Source organism: Antechinus flavipes, chromosome 1 (genome assembly GCF_016432865.1).
Source record: "Antechinus flavipes isolate AdamAnt ecotype Samford, QLD, Australia chromosome 1, AdamAnt_v2, whole genome shotgun sequence".
NCBI classification, from domain to species: domain Eukaryota; kingdom Metazoa; phylum Chordata; class Mammalia; order Dasyuromorphia; family Dasyuridae; genus Antechinus; species Antechinus flavipes.
In genome coordinates, this window is record NC_067398.1 from 672,976,811 (window position 1) to 672,993,654 (window position 16,844).

A 16,844-nucleotide genomic window follows, 5' to 3' on the forward strand; every position below is an offset into this window, starting at 1 on the left:
AGAGCAATTTGGAATTATGCTCAAAAAATTATCAAACTGTGCATACCCTTTGATCCAGCAGTGTTTCTACTGGGCTTATATCCCAAGGAGATCTTAAAAGAGGGAAAGGGACCCCCATGTGCATGTTTTGGCAGCCCTTTCTGTAGTGGCTAGAAACTGGAAACTGAATGGACGCCCATCAGTTAGAGAATGGCTGAATAAGTTATGTTAACTTGTTATAGATGTTATGAAATAGTATTGTTCAGTAAGCTTCCAGGCTCACCAGCCAGATGTTCCTCACTCTCCTGCCTCACACAGCCAGCCAGGGATCATCTCTATGTCCAAAACACCTCTTGGGTCTGTGCCTCTCCTTCATGGCCACAGCCACCACCCTCTGTCAGGCCCTCCCCCTCCATTTCAGCATCTCTTTTCTATATATCTAAACAGAAGCATTGTATACTTGTCTCCCAGGCTAGACTGAAAGCTCCTAGCACAATACCTGACACCCAGAAGGCATCTAACAAAGGCCTGTTAGATCAATGGCTTGTTTGCTACATATGTTCACTAAGGACTAGATAAGGGGACGAGATTCCGGACAAAGGAGTTCACTCATTGTTACAGGAAGTCCTACAGGGGCAGCTGGATAGCACAGTAGATAGGGCAAAGGCCCTGAGTTCAAATCCAGCCTCAGACACTTGATACGGAGCAAATCACTTAACCTGAATTGCCTAGCCAAAAAACCAGCCCAAAACCTTCAAGGCCAACTCTGGGTTCCCGAATGGGCAATCCTGCACAGGTCTGCTGCTTCCTTTACTCTCTACTCACCAAGATCCATGTTTGCAAAAAGATAAAAGGGGGCCTTTTAGGCCTTTCAAGACCCACTATCTTGCCCCATGGTCCCTAAGGCCCTTCTGGGGCCTCCCTGTACTCCTCTTCCTAAATAAGGATCTTGACCTGACATGATCTGATCACCAAATCACCACTGACCCTCAGCCAACTACTCCGGGCATTGATGGGAATCTGGTTGTTATCCATGCCCCCTTTAGCCTCTGTGAGAATTCCAGAGGAGGCCTGAAGGCCAGAGGAAGGTCAGGGCTTTGCTGGGGGCTGAGAGGAGTTGCTTGATAGGATTCCAGTATCTGTCCCAGAGAAATGGATTAGGAGGAAAATAATGATTAGAATAAAAAAGGATGAATATTCTGTCAATAATTCAGATCCCTTAAGGAGGAGTCTATGAGCAATACTCTTTTGGCAATAATGCCAAGAGCCAGCGGCCCTGCTTTTGTTCACGGTCTTCCCCCCAACAGGACAAGAGGAACTAATCACGCCAGCTGTGCTGAGGGGCAAACCTAAAGCCTGTGATGACGCGTAGCAGCTGTTGACAACGGCTGTAGCAGCCAGAATAAGAAAAAAGGCCTCAGAAACCACATGAATGGCATTGCAGTCCCCCAAACCTGCCGTCAAAGCACAAGCGAAGATATTAACAAGTCTCCAGTGTAAAGGGGGGAGGGGGCTCAGAACTCCACGGTGTGGAGTATATTTTTTACTTTATTAATTGAACAACTTTCAAATCTTCTCTTCCATGTGCTTTAACTATTCTTGAATCAATGCAAACTTGAGTGAGTGTCCTGAGATCCCCAATACCAGAAGGCCCTGTCCCCCTTTATCCTCAGGGACTCGGAAATTTTTAGCCCCTCTTGTGTCTACAGAGAAAAATGGTCCAAACAATGAAGATTTAGTAAACAGCTTCTTAGTGCTTAAATCACGAGATGGATTTCAGGGGGACTAAAAACAGGAGTGGAGAAAAATACATCAGCCAAACCAAACACTTCCTTCAGTTACTCAGATCTTGAGAAGGGACTCACTGGCTTCACCAACCTGGCTGTCAAAAATGGTCCAGGGCTTAAAAAGGGAGAAGAAGCCTTGTTCCAAAGGATCTTCCTTAGCATACCAGGAGGAACCCCCTCTCAATGCCTTTGACTCCCCAACCACCTCCTTACTGACACGGGAAAGCGAGAGACATCACAAGGTGCCCAGCTACCAAGGGCCTGATTCTGAGCAGCCTGCCTTTAGAATCTGCTGCACCCCAATACTGGCTGGCTAAGCAGAGACCTAATTCTCCAAAGGAGGGGCATTATTTACTCTACTCCAGGTGGAGTCTTAGTGTTGCAGCAGAAAACCAAAGGTCAGGGCTAACGATTCTTTTCCGCAGAGGCCGGCCACACTCTGTCTCTTTGGATCTGCAGGACAATCTCAACCAAGTTCCACCTTGCTTCTGGTTCCCAACATGTATTGAGGACCTACATTTTAACAGCTGAGCCAGTAACGATTACCCTAAACCCGGTAAAGCCACCACAGCAGGCCCCACAGTACTATCTTGTAGTCTGTGATTATTTCTCTTTTAAAACAAGATATTTCTTCTTGGAGTTTGAATTGTTTCAAGTAATTTGGAATCACTCTAAGAAAGTAACTAAAAAACTAAAAAAAAAAACCAAAACCCAAACCTCTTACCCAGGGATCCTGCTGCTAGTGGGGAAAAAAAAAGATTCCATATATACCAGAATATGTAGAATGCCCTGTTGCCGCAGCCAAATCCTGGCAACAAAATAAATACCCGCCAACTGGGGAATAGATAAGTATATTTTTTACTTTATTAAATTGTTATATTATTGCATCAAATAATTGAAGAATATGAAAAAACAGAGAAAACTGAAGAGATTTCTACATACAAAGATTACAATGTAAATGGAAAGAACCAACAATTCTAGACTGAACCCTGCCCAATGATAATAGCCAAGGCCCCAAAAGAGGTGAGAAAGTGTACCTCAATCCCTTCACTAGAGAGATAGGAAACTATGGGAGTAGAATACTGCATATATCGGCAATCAGTTAAGTGTTTATTTTGAGGAACTTTTTTTCTCTCTCATTCTATTACAAGAAATTGCTTGTTCTCTGGACAATAAAGGGAAGAGAAATTTTTGTAAGGTCATGCAAACCCAAAAGATATTAATTTTAAAACTTTAAAGATAAGATAAGACAGATTGTTACAACCACTTCAATGCCATCAATTAGTTTAACTACTTTTTTCCCCAGACTTTTTGATTTCTCTTTTTAAAAAAGTTCTATGTGTAAGGGCCTTGGATTCAGGAGAACCTGTGAATTCAAATGCAGCCTAAGACAACTGACATCAGCTGTATGATCCTGAGCAACTCAATGCCAATTACCTTTAAAAACTCAAATCAAACTAAAAACTTCTTTGTTATAAGGGGGTGGCTCTGTGGGATGGATGTAGAGGGAGAGATACAGAGGGAAATGGAGGCAATGCAAAAAGATAACAATAAAAATCTAGTTTAAAAAAAAAAAGTCTGGGAAAACTATATTGCCATTTGTCCAAACTCCTCCATTTAGCTTTTAAAGCCCTTCCACAACATGGCCCCAACCTATCCTCCCATGACTCTGGGACCAGCCAAACCAGCCTTTTCTAAGTTCCTCACACATACCACTCAATCTTCCTCCTCCACATTTTTGCACCAGCTCTTGGCCTGGAATTCACTCCCTCCTCACCTCTGCATTTGAGGTGACACCTTCCAAAGGAAGCCTTTGCTGCTCCCTCAGCTACCAGTGCCTTCCATCCCAAAGTCTCTGTATTCAGGGACTTCATAGGAATCCTCTTTATATCTAATCTATATAGATTTGTAACACAGCTGTTGTCTCTCATTAAAATATAAACTCCATGTAAACAGGAATTATTTCACTGTATGTCTTCAATATATAGCAGAATGCCTGGTACCTGGCAACTGAATGTATTCCCAGTATTCCCTAATCCTGCCATTATTTTAACACACAGCCTTTCAAATGCACAATTAGGGATAAATTCTGCATAAGCAGCGAGGTACCATAGTGAATAATCCTGCCCAGATGGCTCCTACCTGTATGATCCTGGGAAACTCAATTAATTATATTCTGCCTCAGTTTCCTCATCTATAAGTGGGGATAAAATAGTCTCCAAAGGATGCTGTGAAGATCAAATGAAATAACAAATGTAGAGTATTTTATAAACCTTCACATATTTTATAAATGCTATATTATTATTATTACTACTTCTACCTACTTCTCCTTCTCAATAGTGTTGACTGTCATTATATCTAAAAGTGTTTCCTTACATCAAGCCTAAATTCTCTTGTTATAAGACAACACTAATATATGTAAATTACTTTGCAAACTTCTTTTGTTGTTCAATTATCAGCCAAAACTCCTCATGATCCCACTGGCTATGAACTGGGGTTTTCTTAGCAGGGATCCTGCAGGCGTTTGCCATTTCCAGCTCATTTTACAGATAAGGAAACTGAGGCAAACAGGGTGAAATGACTGGTTCAGGGTCACACAGCCAGTGAATGTCTGGGACCACATTTGAATTCGAGTCTTCCTGACTTGGGCTCTCATCCCTGGGTCACCTAGCTGCCGAGCAGCAAACCTTAAAGCATTCTATAAATGCCATTATTATTTGCTCTCTTTATGGAACCCCAAAGACAGCCTCTTTGCCACAGCATTTTGGGCCACAACTTACCAGCCTGGGTGGCCCCAAGGATATGCTGGCTCTCTGCTCCTCCTTCCTCCCCCCACCTCAGTAAACATACTGGGCCCTAAAACCTCTAGAGAAAAGCCCCAGCTGTTCTGCCCTCAAGCCAGTCCCTTAAGCCAGAGCCACTCCCCAGGACAGGGCCTTTGCTCCTCCCTGGGGGCTCCAGATGCCCGCTGCTCTGATGGGCTTGGCGGGCTGATGAGTCCGGGCCAGGCTGTGGCTGTTAAAGCCCCTGAGACTTTACTCCATGTTTGACCCTTCAACCACTGAGAACCAGCACCAGCCAAGCTCTTCCACATCCTCCAGCCTGGCGGTGCCTGTGGGCCCTCAGCTAGGCTCATGGGAAAAATAGCCCGACAGCCTGTGAGGGGGCGTGGCCTTCTTGTGACGGCCCTGCTCTCCAGCCGCTGGGCTCCTCTGTAAAATAGGGTGAATGCCGCTGTCCACAGAAAGGAGCTTCGCCAACCCCCACAAGGCCTTCCCCACCTTGTCCTGGACCCCTTGGGCAGTCAGTCTGATGAGGCTTATGGAGCCCTTCTCATGCTTTTAAATGCATAAAGTAAAACATATAGGATTATAAAGGAAATCAATTGTACCAAAATAGAACAAAAACATTAAAAAGCAAGTTCAGGTTAAACACCTGTGAGTTAAAGAAATGAGACTAGTTGTTATAAAAATTAAAGGCTGTTTGGTGCCCTGGGAAAGGCCATTGGTCAAGAGTCGAAAGATCTGGACGTTTTGTCTTGCTGATTATGAGCGAATAATTCATCGACTCCCTGGGCCTCTGTTATTCCATCTGTTCAGTGGGAAAGAGATAGCAATACTTGACCTAGAGCTGACAGGGCTGCCTGCTAAGGGTGAACAACCACTTACTTTAATTCGGTATCAGCACTACTGAACAATACTACTGAATGTTGGCGGCTAACTGTTTAAGCCAAGGAGGCAGAGGGGGAGACTGGCTTCAGTTCTCAGCTGCCTGGCCCAGCCCAGGAGGCGGCTCCACGGTTCTACAAGTGCTGACTCCGGACTTGTCCCGAGGGCGGGCCCCCGCCTGGTCCTGGTGGCTAGGATTCCCAGAATGAGCACGGGCAGCTGTCCTGGAGCAGGAAGGAGGGCCTCCGCCAGCTGTCAGCTCCCAGGCAAGTGGCCGGCAGATGCGAGCCCCGCCCTGCCCAGAATGCACAGAAACAAGACAGCCTGGGTCCTCGCTGAGTCCTTTGGTCCTCCTAGGAGGCAGCATGGAATCATGGACAGGGCACCGGATTCAAGTCCACCCCAGTTATTTTTTAGCTATTTGGCCCTGGGCTCAGCTTCTTCATCTGTAAAGGGAGAGATGGGACTCAAAGGGCTATAAGGTCCCTTCCAGCTCTAAACGTGATCCCAGAGTAGTCAGAACCAGTTTTTTAATCACAGTCACATCCGAGTCCCTCCGCCTGTCCTAATGCAACCAGGGCAGACACCTTTCGGAATAATGCTGGAGATGACAAAGCTCAAAAGGTGCCAGCAAGGACAATGAGGGCAACAGAAAGTGGCTTTTCCTGCTCCGGAAGGAAAAGAGAAGGTCCAAGGCAGGGAGAGGCCGGCTGCTCAGGACAGATGGAACAACAGTAAGGATAACTAACGAGCAAGGGAGAGAAGGCAAGGAGGCTCAATTCCTATTTTAGATCTGGTTTCTCTGCGGATAAGAATAAACCCTGGACTGGAGAGGACAGAATCTAAGTGACTAGTAGGGAGTTGATATTCAAATAAGTGAGGAGGTCCTGTGACAGCCCCTTGTTACTTGCTGTTTGTGTTGAGTTTGAATCAGCCAGCCCCAGGTAAACTGCATCCCTGGACCCTGAAAGAATTGGCGGCTTTGACAACTGAACCAGTGCCAGTGACCTCTGCAACTGGGAAGAAAATAGGGAGGTATCCCTGGGATGAAAAAGGGCATAATTTTCCAAAAAATAGAAGAGAATTGAATTGTAAACCAGCAATCTTAAGCTTGATTTCCTGGCAAAATTCTACTGTCTTATTAGAGAGAGAGTTGGCAAACATCCCATCTAAAAATAAAAAAAGGAAGCAAGGATCAAAAAAAGCCAGCACAGCTCTACTAAGAACAGGTCATGCTAGGCTTATTGTATTTCCTTTTTTGATAGGGTTACTAAATTGGTAGCTCAGAGTAATGCTAGGTTATATGGTTGAGACTTTTAAAAAATAATAATAGGGTTTTTTTTTTATTTTTTCAAAATACATGTAAAGACAGTTTTCAGCAAAACCTTGTGTTCCAAATTTAAACATGTGCAGTCCTTCTAAACATAGTTCCACATTTACCATACTGCATAGGAAAAATCAGATCAAAAGGGAAAAAGATGAGAAAGAAAAAAACAAACAAGCAAACAACAAGAAAGGTGACAATAATATGCTGTGATCCATATTCAGTCTCCATGACTCTTTCTGGATACAGCTGGCTCTTTCCATCACAAATCTATTGGAATTGTCCTGAATCACCTCACTGTTGAAAAGAGCCCAGTATATATGGTTAAGACTTTAAGCAAAACAGATGCTAAAATTCTTCTGTGCTATCCTTATGGACTAGATGAAGAAGTGTGAGTTCAATGATTACAGTCTGACGTTAGAAGAATTCTGAACTGGCTATATCCAAAGAATAATCATTTAATGGATTCCCATCAACTTCAAAGCATGCTGGGGGAGACTGAGCATTGAGGATCTGTGTTTGGTTCAAGGCTGTTCAATATTTTTATTAGTTGATTTTCAGGGTTCTTCACCTAGGGTCGGTGCTTTTTTCCCCCCCAAAAAAAACTGTATTTTGATTACTGTTTCAGTAGAGCTGGTTTCCTTTGCAAATTTTTTTCTATTTAATAAGCTTTGTTTTTCAAAGGGTCCTTAGGCTCACCAGACTGACTGTCAGGCCTAGGACAGGCCAAAGGTGAAGAACTCCTGTTCCAGTGACAAGCACATCAAATCTATTAAGACGGACCTAGCAGGTAGGGAACCTGGCTGGGGACCACAATGGTCTGGGCAGGCTGGAATAAGAAGTTTGAATCAGATACAATTTCACAAGGACAAATATAAAGCTTCAGACAGAAAACTGACTGCACAGACATAAAATATAGGAGGGTCAGAGAGCAGTTTGCCGGACAGAGATCTGGAAGGCAGGCAGCCATGGAGGCCTAAGCCATGTTGGGCTGCCCTAAGGTGCCGCTTCCCCCGTCCTATGCATGGGTCAGACCACAAGTGGTCAGCTCTGGGCATGGGGAGGTTGGGGGCGGGGGAGGCAGAGAAGAGTAGCTAAGATGGAGAAGGGGACTGAACCCACACCATGGAAGCAATGCTTGAAACTTAGAATGGACTAGAGAACACTCAGGGAGACTCCGACAGCTGCCGTCAAGCATCTCCAACAGGGTCCCGTGGATGTGGGATTACTCAGACTTGTCCTGCGTGAACCCAACGGGCAAAACAAGGAGTTAGGGATGAAAGTTGTAAAGAGGCAAAATTCAGCTGGATGTTGAAAAAATTTTTCCAATTATAGAACAGAGCAGTGGAGGGCAGTGAGAGGCAGCATGTGGCCTCTCACTGGGAGAGGCCCAACATGGGCTGAATAACTCCTACATTATACAGGGAGAGGAGAAGGGATTTTTTTTTTTTTTCCAGGAAGGGGCTGGATGAGGCCTTTCCATCTCTGAAATGCTGTACTTCCTTATGAGAAAGCTGGCCTCAAGTCAGCAAAGACTGGAAATCTGACCCCCTGAGTGAAGCTCTATGACGATTATAAGATATTTCACAGTATGTGTCTGTGAGCCCTCATCATACTTAATCACTTTGGGGGAAAAAATGTCCAAAGTACAAATACATTTCATAAAAAAAGAACCAATACTGGTTTCCAAAATTCATCTATTAATCTGTAGATGTTAAATCACCATATTTGAGTCTTACTCCATTCTCTTCTATATTTAAATGGGGGAGACATTGAGATTAGATAAGGCAGGCTAAGTGCTCTAATGAATCAGAGTCTAACACAGAAAGAAGACACAAACTTAGTTTTGGTCTAAACAAATATTAATTGGTATCATGGACTTCACCATCTCCCTCCCCAGAAGCAACATTCTAAGATTAAAAAATTTAAAAAAATTTTTTACATTGTTTTCTTTTTTTTCCCTAGTTATACATGTACATTAATTTTTAATACACATTTCTTTATGAGTCATGTTGGGAGAGAAAAGTCAGAACAAAAGGGAAAAACCACAAGAAAGGAAAAAAAGGGAAATATTTTAACTTTTTTTTTATTGTCTAAGACTATAAATTGCAGGACAGCTACCAGTCTGCAATGGGGGGATGGGTTTCCTTAAAGGTGCAGTGACTTGCCCAGAATCACACACAGTCAACATGTGCCCGAGGCAGAACTTAAGCTGACTCAGACCCCAACTCCTTCCCTTACACTGTGTGGCCTCTCCATAAGGAGCTTTACACTGCAGCGTTACACTTGTGAATTCTATAAGAGTCCAATTCAATTCAAGAAACACTAAGCACCTACTATGTGCCTTTCCCTGTGCTGAGTGCTGGGGAACTGAAGAGGAAAACAAAGTTCCTACTCTCGAGATGCTCTAGGTGGCAATAAAGCAGAAAATATTAATGAGAGGAAAACTATCACTGCCTAGGGGAGTCAGGCAGGGTGGGGGCTTCTGAGTTGGGCTTTATAGACTAGGAAGGAAAGTGACAGAGGTAAGGAGGCAGCGGCTTGGGGACCAACAGGACTAAAGCCCAGAGAGGGCATTTGGGGAAGAGCCTGGCTAGTGGGTCTCGAGTGTAGGAGACAAGGAAGGAACACTATGAAATCAGGTCAGAAAGGGAGCAAGGACCCTATTTTGGAAGGCCTCACAAGGAAAGAAAGGAGCTTGAACTGAATGTCAGTAAGCATGCGGGGCCTCCATCTCTGATGCAACATGACTGCGGAGTACAACACATTGTCCCAATGAATAAACTTCTAACTTTTCACAAAATCTCAGAGCTAAAAGGGTCCTCAGAGCTGGCATCTAGTGCTCTCTACAGTCCCTTTCCGATCTAAAATACTATTTTAAAACAAGTTTGACCTATTGCTAAAAAGAGACCCCTGCATACCACTGGTAGTCACTGAGCCCTTCTTTGAAAACCTTTGAGTTACAACTTCCTGTTCCAAGGAGCAAGAGAGTGCTGGGAGCAGCTGAGACAATCCCTCCCTCTCAGCAGAGGTGAAGGATGCTGAGCATAGACTACTGCAGGTGCTGTTAGACACAGAAGATGAACTCACTGGTTTTGTTGAATTGATTTTTCTCCTTTTTTATTTTCAATCTTTATTACTAAAGATAGCTCAATGAGTAGAGGGGCAGATTCAGAAATGAATGTAAAAAGAAAAGGAGAGAGAAAAGAATAAGTATTTATTGAGTGCCTACTATATACCAACCACCACGCTAAGTACTTTACAAATAGCTCATTTTTTCCTCACAACAACTTTCTAAAATAGGTGGTGTTATGATCCCTATTTTACAGGTTAAGAAACTGAGGCAAACAGGGTCACACATCTAATAAGTAACTGAGGATGTAAACAAATAGGGTTTGAGGCTCAACACTTTTTTTTTAATTAAAGCTTTTTATTTACAAAACATATGAATAGGTAATTTTTCAAAACTGACCCTTGCAAAACTTTCTGTTCCAAATTTTTCTCTCCTTCCCTCCACCCCCTGCCACAGATGGCAGATAGTCCAATACATGTTAAATAGGTTAAAATATGTTAAATCCAATATATGTATACATATTTATACCACTATCTTGCTACATAATAAAAATCAGATCTAGAAAGAAAAAAAACCTAAAAAGGAAAACAAAATGCAAGCAAACATCAACAGAAAGCATGAAAATGCTATATTGTGGTCCATACTCTGTTCCCACAAATTTATTACTGAGCAACTAACTGGAACTGTCAACTTTCTCTCTATGGAGCTACCTCCAATCTCAAAACCAAACAAAGCCCCCCTCCCCCCTCCCAAAAAAAAGGTATGAATAAAAATAATAAGATTTTTCAAAAAGAAAAAAAAATCTTCAATAAAAGAACTTGGGAGGAACACAGAATTGCAGGATTGGTAGCTGGAAAGGAGCCTCCAACCTTTCCATTTAAGAGAAAAGGAAATGCAGACCTAGAAATGTTACCGGAGCAGATCACCATTCAGCTTCAGCATCACATCCAACAAAGCAGCTCATTTTGTTACAGAGGGACTCTTAATTATTAGGCAATTTTTCATATAGAGTCAAAATGGACCTTTGAGTGTTTCTACTGCCTCTACTTAGAAAGATGTTAAAAATTAAAATGAGCTAATTAAGTGCTTCTGATTCTCCCCTCACCGTTGGGTCTGGAAAAGCCTACCTGTGGACTGAAAACTCCCAAGTTGGGTATATCATCTCCAAACTTTGTAAACTAATGAAAACACAAGAAAGGCTTAATTGCTGTAATTCATCCAGGTTGCTAGGAGGCACAGCAAACAGGATGCTGGACTTGAGTCCCAAAGACCCAAGTCTGAATCCTATCTCAGTCCTTCACCAGCCTCAGTTTTTGCATCTTGTAAAACAAGCATCATAACAGCATCCACCTCAAAGGGTGTTCACTGGGCTGGAATGTGATGAAATTTGCAAAACACTCTACAAGTATTAAAGTATCATATAAATGTTAGCTATTGTTATATTTTCATAGTGATCTCTATAATCTATACCACCTACAATATTTTTTCCTGATTTTTTTTTCCCACTGCAGAAACTCTTTCACCAGGACAATGAATCTTTAACTTATAGGCCTCTTAAGGTACTCAAGGCTCAGGTCTTCCTAACCCCAGCCCTCCACCCACCCTTCTACCCTGCCTCAGAAATGGTAAAATTGGCTATTGCTACTTGTGCCAGGAACAGGGCTTGGTCTGAAATCCAAGTTTCTCTCTAGCTGATGGGAAGAGATGGAATACCATCTACTCCCTACCACATGATTCTCCTGGTACACAAAAGCAGCCCTAGCCTCCATGAAAGCAGCCACTGTATCCAACTCAAAACACAAAAACACCCTTATTTGTCTTCAGCAGAATGTTAATTTCTCCCCTCAACTTAAAATAAAAATAAACAAGCATTATAAGAGACATACGAGATATCCTGATTCAGTTTCCTGCAGGTAAGTAGAAAAATAATGGGGGATTTAAAAGTGCAGTGCTCCCCTTCTTCCCCCTTTCCTTTCAGGCTCCCAGGGGAATATAACCAGCATCTTTATTCTGACAAATATAGTTTGCACTAGCTTTGCTCCCTCCCAAGAAATAATAAAGAACTCCCATGTGACTCCCAGTTCAGGGCACTTTGCATTAGGCCACACTGCCTGAGAAAACTCACCTTCAGGGGGTGGAAGCAGCTGCCTCCTTCTCCACCTCCCATCCTCCCCTCCATGCCCTGTGTCAAGGGGATACTAGCCAAAATATTAGTTAGGAACACAACTGCAGACCTGGAGAGAGACAAGTCAGAAGAATATAGCCTAACGATGCTCTGCATGTGTGTTTTAATTAGTCAGAAAACCACCTGGTGAGCCAGCTCCTTGTGCCTGTTCCCATCTGCCTTCCCTACCTATTGCACCAATTCACCCGTTTACCAGCATAGCTGTCTCTGCACCCCCATGTTGGTATGCTTCCGTGTTCCTGTATTTTCAGCTAATTCTGAAACCAGAAGACCTTGTACCATGCAGGCTACTTAGTTTTGCTTAATTTCATCAGCCTGCAAGCTGAATCACTGGTTCGCAGTTGAGATACAGAAGAGGGAGGCTATGGGTGAGTCATTTAGCCTGAGGTAGCTCCAGAGTGGAAAGAGGGCTGGCTGGAGTCCCAGCTGGGTGCCTCCCTGGGCCTTCTTTAAATAAAGGGTTGATCTAGGTGACTTCAAGTCTGTTCCAGCTTAAATGGTTCAGGGATTAGACCACCTCTCTAAGGCTTACTACCTGAGCAGTCCCCTAACCTCCGAGGGCCTGTTTTACTTGTGTAAACGACGGGCTTGGCCTGGATATCCCTTAAATCACAAATGATTCTGCCTCCCACCCTGCAAAAGAAACATCTTCTAAAGGAGGAAAGACAATCCTTCAACCTCCACTGGAAGCTCACCAGTGACAGTGAACTCACTGCCTAGTAATGCAAATGAAATGTTCCATTTCACTGCTCTTACATCCACCTTACCCACACCAATTAAGCAAATACAATATGGTGAATCTATGCAGAAGAGACAAAGTTAAATCCCAGCTCCCATCCTCATAAAGCCCACAGTTAACATGGTGAGAGGGAGGTGAGAATAACATACATACTTACATATCAACTAATCTGTAATCTCATCAGTGAGGTTCTCTTTCCCACTCACACACCTGGCTATCCTGGGATTCTTGCCCATAAACTCCAGCCCAATGTCTTGGGATCTTTCCTCTAGATTGGGGATTCATAACCTTTTATGTGTCAGCCTGTTTAAGTCTATGGGCTTTTTGGAATTGTGTTTTTAAAGGCATAAAATAAACAGAATTAAAAAGAAAACAAATTATATTCAAAGTTATCAAAATATTTAAAAAAACCAAATTCCCAGACCACAGGCTCTGAGTCTTTTTTAAATTTGTGGGTACTGGTGCTCCAGAAGCTTGGGCCATCCACCCAATCTTATGCCATTCTAGTATTTTCATGATGGGAGCATCTCCTTTGTTCCAACATAAATGTGACAATTAGGAAGGCTACACAGATAAAACCCTTCACAACAATTCTCTTACTTTTTATAGTTTACAATGGCCTACAAACATCTCAATAGCATCAAGAAACAGTGCAGCCAGAGGATTCTGATGAGAGTTCTCTCCTCTACTTTACTTTGGGAGCTGCAGCCCCCACCTTTTTACCTGCTTTCCACCAAGTCTCATCCCATTGGAAAATAAGCTACTGGAAGTCAGGGAATGTCTGGTTTTTATTGCTCTCCCCAGGATTTCGGCTTTATCTAAATATCCATCTACAAAAAGTTTTTACTAGCCTAGGGTTCAAGTCTGGTCCAAGGCACAAAGACCCAGTGACCTGGAACTAAGCATCCAAGGTTAAAAAGGCCTAGACACTCAAAGCTGAAGAACCAAGGCCATCTGGATGGGCAAGTCTGCCCATAGAAATCAGAAACCCAAACAAGAAAAAGTTTTCACTTTGCAGATGAAGAAACATACTTTGCACCATTTATTCCCTATAAGCTGGAATACATTCCCTCGTCTTCAGCTTCCTTGCCTTCCTGCAAGCATCAGTTCAAACCCCATCTTCTCCAGAGACCCTGTTGCCCCTACCCCAGCTGCTGCTGGAGTCTTCCCTTCTACAATGGTTTTCCTGCATTCTGCACAGTTCCCATTTTACATAATTTTGCATTACACAAATTTGGCTTTAAATAAAAAATTCTACATTCAAATCCAACCCATCTATATAAACTTTACTGTACAGTACTGTCTCCCCTCCACCCCAAAACACTGGTGTTCTACATCCTTGTACTGCCAACAACAAAAAAGAAAAAACAACAAAACCCTTCCACTGAACGTAGAACCTACAAGAGCCCACAGCTGTGGGGGGGCGTGACTGGGGGGATTCAAAAAGGTGATCTTTGCATCTGCCCACCCACTGGGCGTCTGGCCCGTCTCCATCCTAGGTCAGTCCATGGTACCACCTATCTGTCCCCTACTGTCCGTCCACGTCCTGCCTCTAAGTGTATCCCCAGCGTGTTCTTCCTCTAGCTTCAAGCCAGGCCTCCATGTTCCTCCTCCTGCGCACCAGACTCTGTTCCAGGCCCTCAGCAAGAGTGTTCGAATCATGCACTGACTCCCTCCCCCTGAAGGGGCTACACCCCCTCCTCCCTCTTTCTCTCCATTTCCAACATTTTGCTGGCAAATCCATACCTTAAAAATCATTTTACACAGAGAATCTGCCAAAGTCTCCTGAGATAACAGGCTGTCTGCACCTAATTATATACAAGCTGGCAGCTAGGAGTGGATAGAGCACTGGGCTTGGAATCAGGAAGACTGATTTTTTTTTCCCCTGAATTCAAATCCAGCCTCAGACATTTACTACTAGCTGTGTGACTCTGGGCAAGTCACTTTTGCTGTTTGCCTCAGTTTCCTCATCTGTCAAATGAACCAGAGAAGGGAATGACAAACCACATCAGTACCTCTACCAAGAAAATCCCAAATGGGGTTTCAAAGAGACTTAAGACAACTGAACAATCTCTCCCATAAGAATGTAAGCTTCTACTTAAGAAAAATGCTATCTGCACCCAGAAAATCAACTCATGTTGTCTAAATACAGACTAAGTATACATTTTTACTTTATTGTTCTTGAAGGTTTTTTTTTTTTTGGTCTTATGTTTTCTTTTACAATATGATTATTATGGAAATGTTTTGCATAACTTTACAATTATAACCTATATTGAATTGCTTGACTTCTCAACGAGGGGGTAAGGGAGTTTTGGAACTCAAAGTTTTTAAAAAATGTTAAAATAACTAAATAAAATTTGAATAAACCAAGGAAAGAGTGAATGTATGCTTCTTTAGGGCAAAACACTGGTTGTGTTTTTTCTTTGCTTTTCTAGTGCTTGGCAAAATAGCTCAGCATGCACAGGTTTGACTGTCTAATATATTAAAATATCATGTTACATATCATATTATAAAATATTTAATGATACAATAATTGAAAACACTTTGTAAATGCTTTTTCTTTCATTCATTCATGGTTCTAACGAGATAAGAGCATCTCAAGTTAGTCCAAACACTACCTGAACAGGACTTCTTCCTCCAGGGAGGCGGAAGTAGCTCACCTGCAGCTGTCATTGGGGAAGATGGTGGGAAATAAGCAAAGAGGGGCTCACAGCCAGTGGGGAGGAGAAATCTTCAGAGACACCAAGAGGGAAGAATGCTATACCTCCTTCCCATGTGGTTCCCTTGGGAAAATGCCTACTCTCAATCTCAAAAATCCCACCGGCAGCCCAGCCCCACTGGAGCCCAGCCCAGCCCCCCGACCACGTGTACTCCCAGCCGGCCACCCGGCTCCGGAAGGAGTTTCACCTTTTCTTTCTGCCCCTCCTCCCTCCCCACCCTTCCCCACCCCTTTCTCTTCCTTTTTTCCTCCCCTCCCCCTCTCCATCCCTGATTCATCCCCTGCTTCCTCCCTTCTTCCTCTTTCCTTCTTCCCTCCCTTTTCTCTCCTCCCGTTTCCGTTTGCCTCTCTTTCCCTCCCCTTCCTCTCCAACCTCTTGTCGTTCCCCTCCTTCGTCTCTCCCACTCTCCCTTTCCCCCTCTCCCCTCCACCCCCTCCCTTCTATCCCAAGACCCTCCAGGCCAGGACCCAGGCCCAGGCCCAGGAGGGGCCAAGCCGTAAGGCAGAGGGGGCGTGGCCCGTTCTCGCAGCCCAACCTCGCGGCTGCATTGAACCTACGCCCCACCACAGCCCGCCGGACAGAGGTTTTCCTCGACCTTACCTGAGTGCAGCCGGAGCACAGAGCTTCCTTCGAGGCTTAGCAACAGGCAGTAAGCTCGCCGGCTGCCTGCTCTCCTTCTCCTCCCCCCCCACCTCGAGCGCTCTTCTCCGAGGCCGCAGGGCACGACGGGAGTCGTAGTTCCGCGGGATCAGATGTAGACCTACGGAGACCGTGCCGGACTACAACTTCCAAGTGCCCTAGCTGAGTTCCCGCCCCCTCAGGCGGTTCTTTGCTCTCGTGACGGGGGCGTGGCGTTTCTGGAAGGCGGTTAAGGGGCAGTCGAGGGAGGGGAGGATGGTGGGGTGGGGTTCCTCTAGTGCTTGGCGGTCTGCCTCCTCGTGGTGTCTCGGTCGGGGACTGGTCCATTACTTTCCCTGCAGCCGAAAGTCATCTATCCTGCCTTTGAATACCTCCAGTGGATGGGGAGCTTATTACCTATCAAAAAATGCTGTTCCATTCCTTTCAACACTTGTTCATGAAGGGACTACTTTTTCTAAACTCTAGGTGCTACGCTTGGTATTAGTATTAGTATTAATCAGCAAGCATTTATTGAGGACTACTATGTGTCAGGTGCTGTGCTAAGCCCTGGAGATACAAAAATCAACGCACGCACACCCATGCCTTCAAGGAGCTTACAGTCTAATGGCAGGGAGGGACGACATAAAAAAATAGCGATGTATAAGATACACAAAGCAGACCTTTTAACCTTAGAGGTAGCTTTAGTAACAGGACCAACTCGGTAAGGCAAGAAGTATTAAGCCCCTACTAT

General features: G+C 44.1%; 2 protein-coding genes across 2 annotated transcripts in view; both read right to left on the minus strand.

Moving 5' to 3' along the window:
* Positions 1 to 16,158, minus strand: part of ADAT3 (adenosine deaminase tRNA specific 3) — a 31,701-nt gene extending 15,543 nt beyond the window's left edge. The window contains exon 1 of the mRNA XM_051972255.1: positions 16,076 to 16,158. The gene's annotated coding sequence lies outside the window, so the exon portion shown is untranslated. The remainder of the gene's footprint in view (positions 1 to 16,075) is intronic.
* The window catches only part of SCAMP4 (secretory carrier membrane protein 4), a 66,775-nt gene extending 50,602 nt beyond the window's left edge, over positions 1 to 16,173 (minus strand). Inside the window, exon 1 of the mRNA XM_051972256.1 lies at positions 16,076 to 16,173. The gene's annotated coding sequence lies outside the window, so the exon portion shown is untranslated. The remainder of the gene's footprint in view (positions 1 to 16,075) is intronic.
* Positions 16,174 to 16,844: the final 671 nt, after the last annotated feature.